This window comes from Pleurodeles waltl, chromosome 4_1 (genome assembly GCF_031143425.1).
Source record: "Pleurodeles waltl isolate 20211129_DDA chromosome 4_1, aPleWal1.hap1.20221129, whole genome shotgun sequence".
Classification (NCBI taxonomy): Eukaryota; Metazoa; Chordata; class Amphibia; order Caudata; family Salamandridae; genus Pleurodeles; species Pleurodeles waltl.
The window spans coordinates 916,661,449-916,676,100 of record NC_090442.1 but is presented as its reverse complement, the minus strand read 5'-3'; the positions used below and the strand labels follow the sequence as shown (position 1 = coordinate 916,676,100).

At 45.0% G+C, this 14,652-nt stretch overlaps 1 protein-coding gene across 1 annotated transcript in view; it reads left to right on the top strand.

Annotated features, from left to right (window-relative positions):
- Window positions 1–14,652, top strand: part of FBXL13 (F-box and leucine rich repeat protein 13) — a 1,108,093-nt gene that overhangs the window by 692,389 nt on the left and 401,052 nt on the right. The gene's annotated exons all lie outside the window — the stretch shown is intronic.

Below are 14,652 nucleotides of genomic sequence, written 5' to 3'. Positions count from 1 at the left end.
TTTTGTGGATTGGCCTTATTATTGCACCTTTCCAATTCTCCAGAATTTTATGAAAGGTGACATAAAAAGATCTGCCCATCAGTCGCTATTATTTTTTATTATTATTGCTGACAAGTTGTCTGAGCCTGCTGCTTTAATTAATTTGAGAGCCATAATTACATCTTTTATCTTCTGCAGGGAGTAAGATGATCTTAGGACCCCACCTACCTCAATTTTATTTTCTTGTTCTGCTCCCACATCCTTCCCTCCATATAGTTTACACAGATGCTTATTCCAATCTTCTTCTCTAACTAAACACCTCATATGTCCCGAAGCTTTCCCCTCCTTAACGACCTAACATTTCTTCCCGATTTGTGCTTTTATATTCACGTTTTCTCTTCCTCAGAATTTTCCTATATTCTTGCTTAGTCAAGCCTAACTTCTGTCCTATTCCCTTGGTGTGCTTTTTCCTAAATTCTCTTTCCAATTTCTATAACCTTCCGCTTCTGGATCCTACCTTCAAACAATCTACTACTTGTTCAATTGCCCTATTATAACCCTTAAATATATCATTAGTATCCTCCTCTACTGAAAGATCTCTATAATTTATGATCAGCTCATTAAGTACTTTTAAGCTACTTTCTGTATTTCAAGTAGTTTAACGACGCAGGTACCCCACCTGCAGTGCCACCACTCTTTCTCTTTTCTTTGTGGCATTTTTCCCTTTCCTGAGTGTTAGCTGTAGGGGTCAGTGGTCACTACCCTCTAGGTGCACAACTTCAAAGCTCCTCAACTCCCTGAAGTACCAGGCGTTTACGATGGCATAGTCAATAGGGCAACCCTGGGTGCCTATTCAGAAAGTCTGCTTTGCTGGGAGGTCTGTTTCCAAGTGGCCATTAAACAGAACAGACCTAGGGAGCCTAAGAATCTAACTAAGGCCCTATCCTGAGCCATACTGTCTGTTCTACGGAAGATGGCTTGCGGTATATGTGCAACTATCATCAACTCTTTATGGCATGTACTATTACTTGTTGGGTCTTTATGATTAAAATCTCCCAAGATCAGGACTAACTGCTCTATATTCCCTGTGCATATTACTTCCAAATCCTCCTCAAATAGACTCTGCTGGGTATGATAATCTGCTGTCATCCCCGGCTGGATGTATACATCTATTATGATAAGCTGTCTAGTCCCTCCAATGACGTCATAAAGATCTACCTTGCCTGCTATAAACCAGCTACTTTGTTTTATTTCTGTAAATCTATTAGCTATTCTAGTCGAGGTCAAATCCAGGCCTTTCCTAATAGCTTCTTTAAAGAGCCTCAAAAAAACGTCTATTGGCTCTGGTTCTTCACACAACCAGGTTTCCTGGAAACACGCTATTTCATATTTTCCTAACCTTTCTTTAAATGAATCTTGTTTTTCATGTTTCCTATAGCCTCCTAAATTCCAGGAAAAAAACAAATGGCTGTGTGAAGAAGCGGATTCCTAATCCACCTCACTCAATTCCCCCTCACTATAGACATTGAGGGGGTTTAAAAGGAGCTCAGAGTGATTCCTCCATGTTGGGCCTTTTGGGTCTGCCACTATTGTTACACTTAATCTGCCCTTGTTCCCATTTACACATGTTCTTAAATTTTTAGGACTTACGTAACTGTACTGTACTTGATCAGGGAGCAGCCCTGCATGGTAATTTAGGGCTCTATAATTTACATCTCCTTTCTCCAATCCCCTCAGAGGGACGACCCTTACGCCCTCCTTCTCTAGTAGTTTCTCTCCCTTCAGTACTAATTGTCTGACATATCCAAAATAAAAAAGGGCCTTTGTCACCTCATTTTCCTCCCGATTTGTAGTGAATCCTAATTGCTTTATGTCTTTTACCCAATCCCATATAGGCTGGGGCATTTACTCATAATATCTAATAAGCGTGAGCAATTCAGGGGCTTAAGCTTCCTCTGCTGTTTCTTCCCAATATCCCTTCCCCACGGTTCCAGGTGCACCCAAATGCTCCCGCTTCCGTTAACACACTCCAACTTCCTTGTTTCCCTGAGTTCCATCGATGGTGGATTTTCCTGATATTCTAATCTTTCCTCCGCTCTGGCTTTACCAATCGTTACTTTCCTTTCTGTGACCCTATTTTCCTTATTTTCCTCATTTCCTTTCAATATAATCCTTTTGGGGCACCTCTTCTCTTTAGGTAGCTGAATATCATCTACTAACCTAGAGTTCCCTTGAGATATATTTCCACTTTTAGAGATAACCACTTCTTGCTCCTGTTGCAGGGTTGTTATAGACTTTATATTAGGAACATTCTTCCCCCTTCTATATGTGGGCCTTTCCCCTTTACTTTTCCTCTATTGCTTCTTAGTATGTCAAGGGTTAACGTATAACCTCTTCTGCTCCACCTTGGCTTCTTTTTATCACCAGCATTGGTTGTTTTGAGGTATATTCTGTCGGGGTTACCGTTGGCATTATTACATCTCTTAACCTTCCTCTACTACTTTCAACCGGTGTACTTGTCTCCTGATCCCTGAACCAGATTTGGCATACAACTATTTATTTGTCTCAACTCTCCCATTATCCCTTCTAGTTGGTTTTTATGTGATTTGCCTAGGCTGTTATTTACTGTCAGCACTTCTAGGATAGCCTGTAAAGTTTTCTGCATTAAAAACTTACCTTCTAACAGGGATGCTGCAGGGATTGTAGTTGTTTCAAAACCTGAAGCCGACTGTTTGTCCCCTTTATCTTCCTCTTCTAGCCCTTCCTTCTCCAACACAGGATAACACAAATGAGTCTCCTCCAGCCTAGGGCTAAGCCTTGCTTGTGGGGACAGACAGGGCGAGGAGGATAATCTTGGCACTGACCCCAGAAAATTCAACCCGCCACTCCCTTCCTCTAAGAACAGCTCCTCGGCCTGTTAAAAAAAAAAAAAAAAGAGTTGTGAGACGTTCAGCATTGGGCTTATTAATAATTGATGAATTATTCTTTTCCGTGACCTGGGGTACATTAGGAGCCTTTCTAAAGTATTTCCCTACAAATTCTTTAATGGATGCACCCAATGGTGTTATGGCTGTTCCTTCCCTGCTAGTGTGGGGAGCGTCCTCCTTTTGTGATATCAATGCAAATGACTGGAGCACATCTCCTCCTTGTTCAGGACTAATAACAGTATTTCCCAAAAGCTGGCAGTCCTTTGGGGTTCCCTTTGTCCTGGTGACCCTCTTTGTGCCCTTCTTTGGGCCATACTCCCCACGTGTCTGCCCTTTGCTTGAGGGCATGTTAAGGCTCGTAGTTCCCCTATGGGCAGGTCAAATCTATTAAGGAGTTTCCTCTCCAACTTCTCAATATCTCCAATACTCAGCTTACCAGCTTTCCTAGTTCTAAATCCGCTACTGCTCCTCCACACACTGTATGTCTTGATTCCAGCTGCCCACAGCCATCAATTCTCAGTGCTAACCAGCAAGCACATCAGGGTACAGTGGAGTGTGATGCAATTCAATTGCTCCAATACTCCAACGGTCACTTCGATTCCATACAGTTGTGGGCAGTCACACACAAAGGCTCAGAGGTTGTAACACACAGTTGGCGGGCACGAGCATGGTAACAGCAAGGCGTGCAGCAAACAAGATTCTAATTTCATTTCTTTGATGGCGGTATTAATAGGTAAGCTTTGACAGTGCTTGGCCTGGTGTCATGGTAGTAATTCCTGGCATATTCTGGGAACCTTCCCACAGCCCTCTGGTAGAAGCTGCCTCGCCGGCGTCTACTCACAGTGCCATGTGCCACGTCCTGTGTGTGATCTGCCTGCAGGAGACAAGAGAGCAGATGGGGGCCAAGAAGCAGGGGCTGGGCCATTGGCGCCAGGGGCCTGATAGGGGCCACCCAAGCTCAAACGCCGTCCACTGTCTGCCCATGCCGCCTCAGCTGCTCTGGCTGTTCTGCTCCGTTCCCAGCTGCTCTGGTGATCAGCGATGGCTCCTCCCCCTCCTGTCAACGTGCGGCATGCATCGTGTGCACTGAGCGTCCTCTCCACAGTTGAAGCAGAGCTTTAAAGTCCTTCAGATGCTGCTATGAGAGCGCCGCGAGGACTTTGGCCAAAGCGTATGCCAGGAGGCAGGTGCGGCGTTGCCATTTAGTTTCGGGGGGCAGGACAGGACAAGCGAAGGTAAATGCAGGAGAGATGCAGGAGAGATCTGTAGGAGGCTGGCCTGGCTTATAGTGGGTACCTTGTGGTACTTACACCCTGTGCCAGGTCCAGTTATCCCTTATTAGTGGAATAGAGGTGTTTCTAGCAGCTTAGGCTGATAGAAGGTAGTTATGGCAAAGCAGCTTAGGCTGAACTAGGAGACATGTAAAGCTCCTAATATACCACTTATATCATATAGCACAATGTCATAAGAAAACACAATACTCAGAGTTACTAAAAATAAGGTACTTTATTTTTATGACAATATGCCACAAGTATCTCAGTGAGTACCCTCAGGAAGAAGGTAAGTAATATACACAAGTTACATGTACACAAACCCAAAACAGGTAAGTAATAGTAAGAAAAGTAATGCAAACAATGTACAATAGGATGCAATAGGTGAACATAGGTCTAAGAGCAACGCAAACCATATACTCCAAAAGTGGAATGCGAATCACGAATGGGCCCCAGACCTATGGGAGCTTGTAGAGGGTCGCTGGGACTGTAAGAAAACAGTCAGGGTGTCCAAGATACCCCACCCCAAGACTCTGGAAAGTAGGAGTAAAGTACACCTACTACCCCAATAGATGAGAGGGGACCCAGAGGACTGGTGATGCAGTCTTTTGGTGCCTGCGTTAGCAGGGGGAAGATTCCGTCGACCCACAGGAGATTTCTTCTTGGCTTCCAGTGCAGAGTGAAGGCAGACAGCCCCCAGATCATGCACCACCAGGAAACAGTCGAGAAAGCCGGCAGGATGAGGCGCTACAATGTTGCTGGTAGTCGGCTTGCTACTTTGTTGCGGTTTTGCAGGTGTCCTGGAGCAGTCAGCAGTCAATCCTTGGCAGAAGTCGAAGAGGGAAGTGCAGAGGAACTCTGGTGAGCTCTTGCATTCGTTATCTGAAGAATACTCCCAGAGGAGAGACCTTAAATAGACAGAAAAGGAGGTTTGGCTACCAAGAAAGGAGGTTTGGCTACCAAGAGAGGTAAGAGCCTATCAGAGGGGGTCTCTGACGTCACCTGCTGGCACTGGCCACTCAGAGCAGTCCAGTGTGCCCCCAACATCTCTGAATCCAAGATGGCAGAGGTCTGGGACACACTGGAGGAGCTCTGGGCAGCTCCCCCGGGAGGTACTGGTCAGTGGAGTGGTTACCCCCCTTTCCTTTGTCCAGTTTCGCGCCAGAGCAGGGCTGGGGGATCCTTGAACTGGTGTAGACTGGCTTATGCAGAGATGGGCACCATCTGTGCCCATCAAAGCATTTCCAGAGGCTGGGGGAGGCTACTCCTCCCCAGCCCTTCACACCTATTTCCAAAGGGAGAGGGTGTAACACCCTTTCTTAGAGGAAATCCTTTATTCTGCCTTCCTGGGCTAGGGCTGCCTGGACCCCAAGAGGGCAGAATCCTGTCTGAGGGGTTGGCAGCAGCAGCAGTGCAGTGGAAACCCCAGAAAGGCAGTTTGGCAGCACCCGGGTTCTGTGCTAGAGACCCGGGGGATCTTAGACATGTTACATGGCCATGTTCGGAGTTACCATTGTGACGCTACACATAGGTAGTGACCGATGTGCAGTGCACGCGTGTAATGGTGTCCCCGCACTCACAAAGTTCGGGGAATTTGCCCTGAACGATGTGGGGCAACCTTGGCAAGTGCCAGGGTGCCCACACACTAAGTAACTTAGCACCTAACCTTCACTAAGTGAGGGTTAGACATATAGGTGACTTATAAGTTACTTATGTGTAGTGAAAATGGCTGTGAAATAACGTGGACGTTATTTCACTCAGGCTGCAGTGGCAGGCCTGTGTAAGAATTGCCTGAGCTCCCTATGGGTGGCAAAAGAAATGCTGCAGCCCATAGGGATCTCCTGGAACCCCAATACCATGGGTACCTAGGTACCATATACAAGGGAATTATATGAGTGAACCAGTGTGCCAATGAGAATTGGTAAAATTAGTCACTAGCCTGCAGTGACAATTTTAGAAAGCAGAGAGAGCATAAACACTGAGGTTCTGGTTAGCAGAGCCTCAGTGATACAGTTAGGCACCACACAGGGAACACATACAGGTCACAAACTTATGAGCACTGGGGTCCTGGCTAGCAGGATCCCAGTGACACATATCAAAGACACTGATAAAATAGGGCTTTCACTATGAGCACTGGGGCCTGGCTAGCAGGATCCCAGTGAGACAGTAAAAACACCCTGACATATACTCACAAAAAGGCCAAAAGTGGGGGTAACAAGGCTAGAAAGAGGCTACCTTCCTACAAGATCCTCCCCAGAGATGCAGGAGAGATGCTCCCTCCCCCCCCCCAAAGAGATCCTCCCAGATGCCCCCCAGCAGTGTGGCGGGTGAACGCTTGGGGTGTAAGCTGGATTGCAAGGCTACGGGAGCAAGGAGCGGGGGCTACGCCCTGCGTGCACGTAGAGAGGGCGAAGAAGGCCTGCCCTGTTTTCTGCTCTTCCCGACTCAGCGCTGCTCTGCTCCATTTAGCCCTGTACGCTTTTGCTCGTCCGGAGCCCAGCATGCAGACCCTACTCGAGCGGTCAGGTCCACACCTTCACCGCCCTCATAGAGTAGTTTTATGTGGGGTGTATTTATGTGGTTTTGAATAGAGTGTAATTATGTGGAGTTGAATCATGTTGCGCTGAGTGGTATTATGTGGAGTGCAATTATGTTGGGTGGTGTTGAATTGCATGGCAGTGAATTGTGTGGTGTGGAACAGTAGAGTGTTGTGTGTCACACTAAACATCCAGGAATGCCACATGGTACCCAGGTGAGTGGAGCGATTCTCTCTATTCTGTATCTTCTTCAGGCTATTAAGATAGGATTCACATTAATGAAGATTACTGGACCTAAGTCTGCTGGTTTCACAGTCAACAATGTAAGCTCCAGGTCTTTCTAAGAAATCAAGTGTATATATGGCTGATGATATAAATCGAATGTGTGTGTATATATGTATATATATATATATATATATATATATATATATATATATATATATATATATATATATATAATAATAATATAGATATATATACATACCTCATTGTGTGCACCTACACTGTCATGCAGTGGCTGCCAATTTGGCATATTATTTGAAAACATTCATTTATATTTCCAAGATGGCTGATGAAAATGAAGCAGGAGGGAAGAAGGAGCAAAGGATAAGCAGCGCAGATTGGATAATTCAAACACTTTATGCTACAGTACGTGGACATTTCCTTGTTATTACAGCTCCTGAAGCTCTCTGAGATAGCTCAGGCAGCAGAGATGCTTCAAAGTGAGAAACACTAAAGTGAAGAATGCTAACATGAGGAGACATCACTGATCAAGACCTGTGGGAATGGACTCTGAGTTTAGAGAATAATAAACAGAAAGAAGACACATTCATCACAAGTAAAACAAGCAACAGAAATGTGAGAACAAATAATGCTAAGAAAGGCAAAACTAAATTGTGTAACATTTCCTAGTCAATTTTTAAGCTTTGTTATAGAAATAACCAGTGCTTGAAATGTAAAAACAGAAGTGCAGGTACTCTTTACAGAGTACCAGAGTACCTTAATCATTTCTGAGAAGGGCCAGTACTCTCCAATTAAAAGTATTCTGTCTTTCTTGAGAAGTGCAGGTACTCTCCCTCTCAAAATAAAAAAGTGCAGGTACTCAGTACCAGACATTACCAGCCCATTAAAAGCACTGGAAATAATAACAAAGAATGCCTGTGTGCTGCAAGGAATCAAAGCAACCATTTCCTCCTTGTTGTGTAAGAACAGAGAAATGTGCTTGTGTAAGAAGCCTCAGAAAAAGCTTGCGGGGCTGGGGCAGAGTGCTTAGAAGAGCAATCTGCAGCTGTAAAAATGCCAATAAAGCACGTGCTGGCATTTCATGGGTCGGCCACAACAAACTATCAAATAATACAACTTTTAACTCATCACAGAGGAGTCCAGAGCTACTATAACTGTAAAACTACTATACATGTAATTAACTACTATAAATGTAAAACTACTATAAATGTAATTAGCGTAGTAGAATTTCCATATTTGCAAGTTCAGGGTTATGTGTTGCTTGTGGTCATTCGTGGTGGGCTTGTTTGGAGAAGGAGTTTAGAGCCCGCAAACACAAACTTGTGATTATTCATGAACAGATTGCAGGTAGTTTTCCCTCCTTGGAAGCGCATGGAAATTTACTCAAGTCAAGCACACCAGTAAGTGCAGTTAGTGAGTGAGCAGGGGAAGGAACAGCCCGACGTGAAATGTTCAAAGTGATAATGCTGCATCATTTGAGAGAGAGAGAGAGAGAGGCGTGTCTGTGCTTGAGAGACAGAGCAGCAGTAAAGAGGCCAAGAATCACCTGATAATTATGTGATGAGCCGTGTTCCCTTTCACCCAGGTTGGGACGTGTTTCACCGGTTGGAGGAAGGGAGGGTCCTGAACTGTGTCTCTCTCTGTTACTCACGGGGAGCATCACAGCCTTTGTTTCCAACGTAGGACTCTTTGGACTGTTTCGATTATCCCACAACTGACACTTCAAGGTCTCCCAATCAGAGTCAACTTTCTGCTTCCAGTGTTGCGACAGTGTGTGGTTTGTTGTCGAAGTACATGACTAATACCTGAGGCCAGCCAAAAGGCTTTGCAGTTTTGTCAGAGAACGGACAGCGCTCGTGATAGCAGCATCCAGCATGGTAGCATGGGTGCAGCTTCTATTTGTGAAGCAGGTGCAGTGCAGCCGGGAGCCCAGAGGTTTGAAGGGCCAACTGAACCAAGTTATTATGTCTGACTGTAGGTTCTGTTGTGGAACCATTCCAAAGCTCGCTGCCACACTCAGCAGATGAATGCGCATTCCTATTTTGCGGCATTACATCAATTTGCATCAAACTGTGGTTCGTCACAACAATAAGTATTTGCCTCACTTGCTTTGGAAAACAGAGTTGGTAGAACACTCTGTCAAATAAATTTTCCGCACTGACAACACGTTGTATAAAACAATAGCTGTAGTCTAAAGGCACACAACACACACATGAGGAGAGAAGGTAAGAAAGAGGGATAGCGGCAAGAGTGAGGCAGTGACTGAAATGGATAAAGATGAAATAAAGAAGACAGGAAGAAATATTGTAGAATGAGTTGGAAGAAGGGTGAGGAAAAATGTGTAGTGGATGAAAGGCAAAATCGAAAAGATGATAAGCATGCCAGACAAGCGAGGCATAGAATTTACCAGATTAAAGGGAGGTACGGGATAGCAAATTTAATCCAGCCAGGGAGGGAGAAAAGGTAAGACATAGGATAGGGAAACATAAAGTTAAACTAGATAACGGCTTGAACACTCTGCAACTCAAAAGAGAAGATATAATCATAAAATAATGGTTTGCAGTAACCACGGTGCCGGCTCCCTTTCCTCGATGCCTAAAACTGGATGGGGAACACACCTGCAGTTTTGAAAGTCTTTCAGCCATGTACAAATGCCGAAATAAGGATTCTAGTGGGGGCTCGGAGGCACCCTCCAGACAGGGCTTGAAAAACACACTGTGTTTGGAGAGGACCCGAAGGGTCTCTAAATAAAAAGTAAGGCCCGGCGCTATGTGTTTTCAATGTTGCCTGGAAGGGTAGCAAAGGAGGGGGCTGGAATGGAAGAAGCAGCTATCACTGCAGGGCCCTTGTACCTAGGGAGGTGGGAGGTAACTTCATGGGAAGCCTGAGAGAGGTGAGGAGAAGGGACTGAGGTTAAAGAAGGAGGGAGGGTCTGTGGTAGCACAAACACACCCCTCCTTATCCCCCTTAGAGGCAAAGGACTGTGATGGGCTTTGAAACTGAAGCCATCTCTTCCTCCCACCCCCAGCAAGAACTATCGGGCACAATGCAGAGTTCCATGGCTGACTATCTTTTGCCTCTCAATGCGGGTGGGAAGAAAGAGGTGAGAATGCATCCAGCCAAATATATCAGTCTCACAATGGAGAGGATGTGGGTAAAGGCCAGACTTGCAGACTTTGGAGCTGCAGAACCAGGTTCGAGTCTCAGCAGCGGCTCAACATTCTGGGCGAATCACATAATCTTTTAAAATGGCCAATTACTGTAATCTTTGATCGTGTGAGTTGAAAATGACGTCTTATGGGATGTAATTTAATGGATGTGTTCATAAAAAGGCACGTTTGCACAATGAAAATCCTTTGGCAAAGAAGCTTAATGTTTAAAAGGCTTATATTGAAATCTGTGAGCGTTTCTGTGTAAAAAAATAATTTAGTCTGTAGGCATTAAAAAACAATAGAAATTGTTCCGAAAAAATAATGTAGTCCTTATGCAATGTAACTGGATGGATATCTCCCGGTAAACAAGTTTGATTAGTATCCCCATCATAAACCAGATCTGAGCACAAATGCCATGTGTATTTATAAACAAAACTTGCCGTCCTCTGATCCCCAACTTAAAATGCCTACACCTGCGAAAAGCAGCAGCATGAAGCAGGGAAGAGCATGTGGCATAACAGCCATAGCTGCTGGCTGTGGATCTGTGGAACAGGGTTTGAGTCTTGGCATTGACTCAACATCCCATTCCGGGCGAATCACTCCATGTACCCGTGCCTAATGTAACCAAATAGGTCAAGTGGGCTAATGTAAAGTGCTGCAATACTTTCTAGTCCCCAGGCTATAAACAACTGTAAAAAATAAAGTAGAACACAGCAACAAAGTGAAATAAAACGTGTACTGTTCCAATCTGGATGTACTTGGACTGCTAAATATGAGACTAAAGTTTTAAAATGCATTACTCTAAGCAAGCAGGCAACAAAGAAAAAAGTAGTCCCCCAAATGAACAGATAAACAACCGAAGCGTAACAATACAGTACTTAGTTCCTGCTCTGTGGGATAACCAAAGAGAACAAGCATTTAAAATGAAAAGCAAAACAATTGACATAAGCGAGCCAATTGAAAGCACCTCGGCTGCCATGAGTGTGAGCATGAATGAGAGACACAAAAGGAAAACAATTTGCTTGCAATCAAACGTATCAACAAACGTGCAATTATCCATGTGACAGGGTCGATGGCCAAGGCGGTAACAAAACTGATCTAAGGAGGGACAAACGTAAAGCATTTACCAATGATAACGAAGGATTTTTGAAAGGTAAGTCCATGAGTGAGTGATAGTGATGGGCGTGCGGTGGGCGAGGTTAAAAGCTCACAGATAGGTTGCAATAGGCCTGAGCGCTTGCGTGCTCGACCTAAAAAGGAAGGACAAAGAAGGAGGTCTGGCCACTAGTAAGCAAAGACTTTTAAAGGACACTGAAACCAACAAATGACAAGGAGTGTAATGTCTTTAAGCCCACCTAGATGTATACTAGAGTATACTCGAGGTCGTGCACTTACGCTCAACCTAAAAAGTAGTTAAACATCAGCTTTGACACTGGGAAGACATGGATAGAAAGTTTCCTGTGGACTTCTGAAGGCAATACATCATGTCTCAAATATTAGTTTTTATGGTGACTTTGATGAAACAACATTGCTTTACAGAGTAGATATTGCACTACTTGCATTGTCCTAACTGTGTAGCCTGAGAGTATTAACGCTCATCTGGATCTGCTGTCTTCCTAATGCAGCGTCAGGCTAACTAACATTTCCATAATATAAATTCTTGTCTTTCTTTACACACAGTGTTGCAGGATTCCTAACTGCATTGTCTGGAAGAGATACAACATCTTTCCAAGTATAATTATTTGAGTTCAGGCTATTCTCCATTGCTAGCAGTTTTCCCTTTGTGTTTTTAATTCCCATTCACAATCTTAAGGTAATTTTCTTGATGGGCACTATGGCAAATTGAGGTTAGGAAAATGCAGTGTTTGATTTGAGCCATTTGGGGGCACCAGCTCATATTTTTCCTCCACCATATTTTTACCGGGTGCAAAAGAGGAAAAACTTGCAGATCGGAAAGACGGAGGATGAGAAAGATGCCAAAACCATCACAAAGGGAAAAAGCAGGGACTGGTAAGACCAAGAAAAAGGGACAGAATAGGGGTCATTACGACCCTGGTGGTCTTGAGACCGCCGGTATTGCGGTGGCAGTCTCACCGCCACATTATGACTGTGGCGGTTGCGCCATGGTCAGATCGGCAGCACTGCAAGTTTACCTCCACAGGAGGGACTGGCAGTGCTGGCTGTCCTAAGTGCAAGCAGCGCCACACTGGGGATTATGACCCCCCCTCTTCGCCAGCTTTTACATGGTGGTAACACTGCCATGTAAAGACTGGCAGAGACGGGGTGCAAGGGGCCACAGGGGGGCCCCTGCACTGCCCATGCACATCGCATGGGCAGTGCAGGAGCCCCATGGCCAGCCCCGTCGCGCTGACAGTGAACAGCACAATGGGTGCTGCTGCACCCGACGCACTGCAGCATTGCCGCCGGCTGAATTATGAGCCGGTGTAAATGATGTAGGTTGTTCCCCGCTGGGCCAGTGGAGTGCACCAGCACTTTTTCCTGCACCATATTTTTACCAAGTGCAAAAGAGGGAAAACACCCAGATCAGAAAGACTGAGGAAGAGAAAGACGCCAGAACCATCACAAAGGGAAAAACAGGGACTGGCAAGACCAAGAAAAAGGGACATAATGGGGGTCATTACAACCCCGTGGTCTTGACCCTACGAGAGTGCCCTACTCCTACTTTCTGTTGTAGAGCAAGGAGTACAACCTCTGTGAAGCAGGGCTACCCCACATAGATTCTGTTGAGCAATAAGAGATCTGATGTTTCCTGTGTGTTAGTACAGACTTCTAGGAGGCAGGGGCAGTGGTACTGAAAACATGACCTGCCATTCCACTGCCCTTCTCTTGTCTGTAGAGATTTGGAGTTTGAAGACAGCAAAAGACAGCTGACCTCCAGGCAATTGCCACCATTTCCCATCATCTTTGAGGATCTGACGGAGGCAGAGAAAGACATGGGAAGCGGTTATTGCACCTCTTTCCACGCTGGCATGTCAGAGTAGTTAAAAAAAAAAAAAAACAAAGCAGCATTGGCAAAGCCAATAGGTCTCAGCCATGTGAAAGCTTTAGGCATTGGCAATGTTAATGTATTTGGGTATGTATCAATAAAAACAGTCCCAGAGCCATACCCAAATTAATTTACATTGCCAACGCCTATAGCTCTCGGATTGTCAAGACCTATTGGCTTTGCCAGTGCTTACTTAATCTTTCACGTCCCACGGTTGGGGGAGGGGCAAGGATTGATAACCACCATTCCTTTTTGCCTTGGTCATTTGATTCTTATTTGGATGGCCAAAAATGTGCCTAGGAAATGATGACATTGGAAGAGGTTTTGGGCAATTATAATTGTGGAGAAGGAGGAAACGAGGCTAGGACATGTTGGCTGGGAGGCACAGAGCCTGCTTTTGGGACTAGTTAGAGGTCATCGTTGGAGACTGCACTGTAATGATAGCAGGGAGGGCTTTTCTGAGGGAGGAAGTAAATGCTTCATAATGATGGTGGTGGTGGTAGTGAAATGTAGAAACGAGGGTAAGGTTCACAGTATTTTAGCACTGCATAAAGAGAAATGCAAAGCATTTCAAAACATGACAGCGTGGGAACAATGTGACAAAGAGGATGCATAAATGTATGAACCTAGTTAATTGCATTTAGCAATTTTGAACCAACAGCGGTTCATCTTCTCCCGGCAGGTGCTCCAACGGGTTAAAGTGTGGGACGACCGGTAACCTATTTGAAAAGCTAAAAAAAGTAATCTCGAAAAAATGCTTTAAAAATGGCTGCTGCATATGTTAACAGTGGTTTGCCGGTGCTTTCAGGGAGGGCTAAACACCAGAAAAGGCATGTCGTATGCATGCCCTTGACAAATGGGAAGAATGTAAAATGGAGCAACGATATTGCCAGCAAATGGGAGGCTATGAGCTGGCTGTAAGCCCACAAAGTAGATACAGCACATCTCCGTTCGAGTGTGCATGCCTGCGTCTATAGCCAAGACCTGAAAAGAAAGCAGGAGATATGTGGATATGCTTACAGAACATTGGTCAGTGTGTAAGAGCAGCTGCCATGGGCACAGAGTGCACTAGGAGGAGTGGGGACAGACAGGATAGATGGTGTGTGGGAATGGTAGGAGCAGCTGAGGTATATTTCTTCATGTGTCCAAAAGGCGATGGGGACCACAAAAAAGGTGGGACAGGTTGTATGAGTGGGGTTGTTTTTTTAGTATGTAAAGGATGCATGCAAACTGAATTGGATATGGTTGGCCTGGTATACTTTGGTGAGGTCAGTAGGATGGTTGAGTGTAGGCACCTTTTGCCTCCTTATGCTATATATTAATGTCCATGACACTCTCTTACTTTGCATGTCTAGGCTGCTTGCTTCTAGGGAGATGCTAGGGGGTAGTTAGAATGTAAAGCTCTGCATGTGTAAGAAGGAACAGGAATATTGTTTTACCTTAATGTTGTGTATAAACAATCTGGAGTGTTATATATCCATGGGGGAATAGAGGGAGGTCTCCAAGAGTATACAATTTTCACTGCAGTGTGAATAT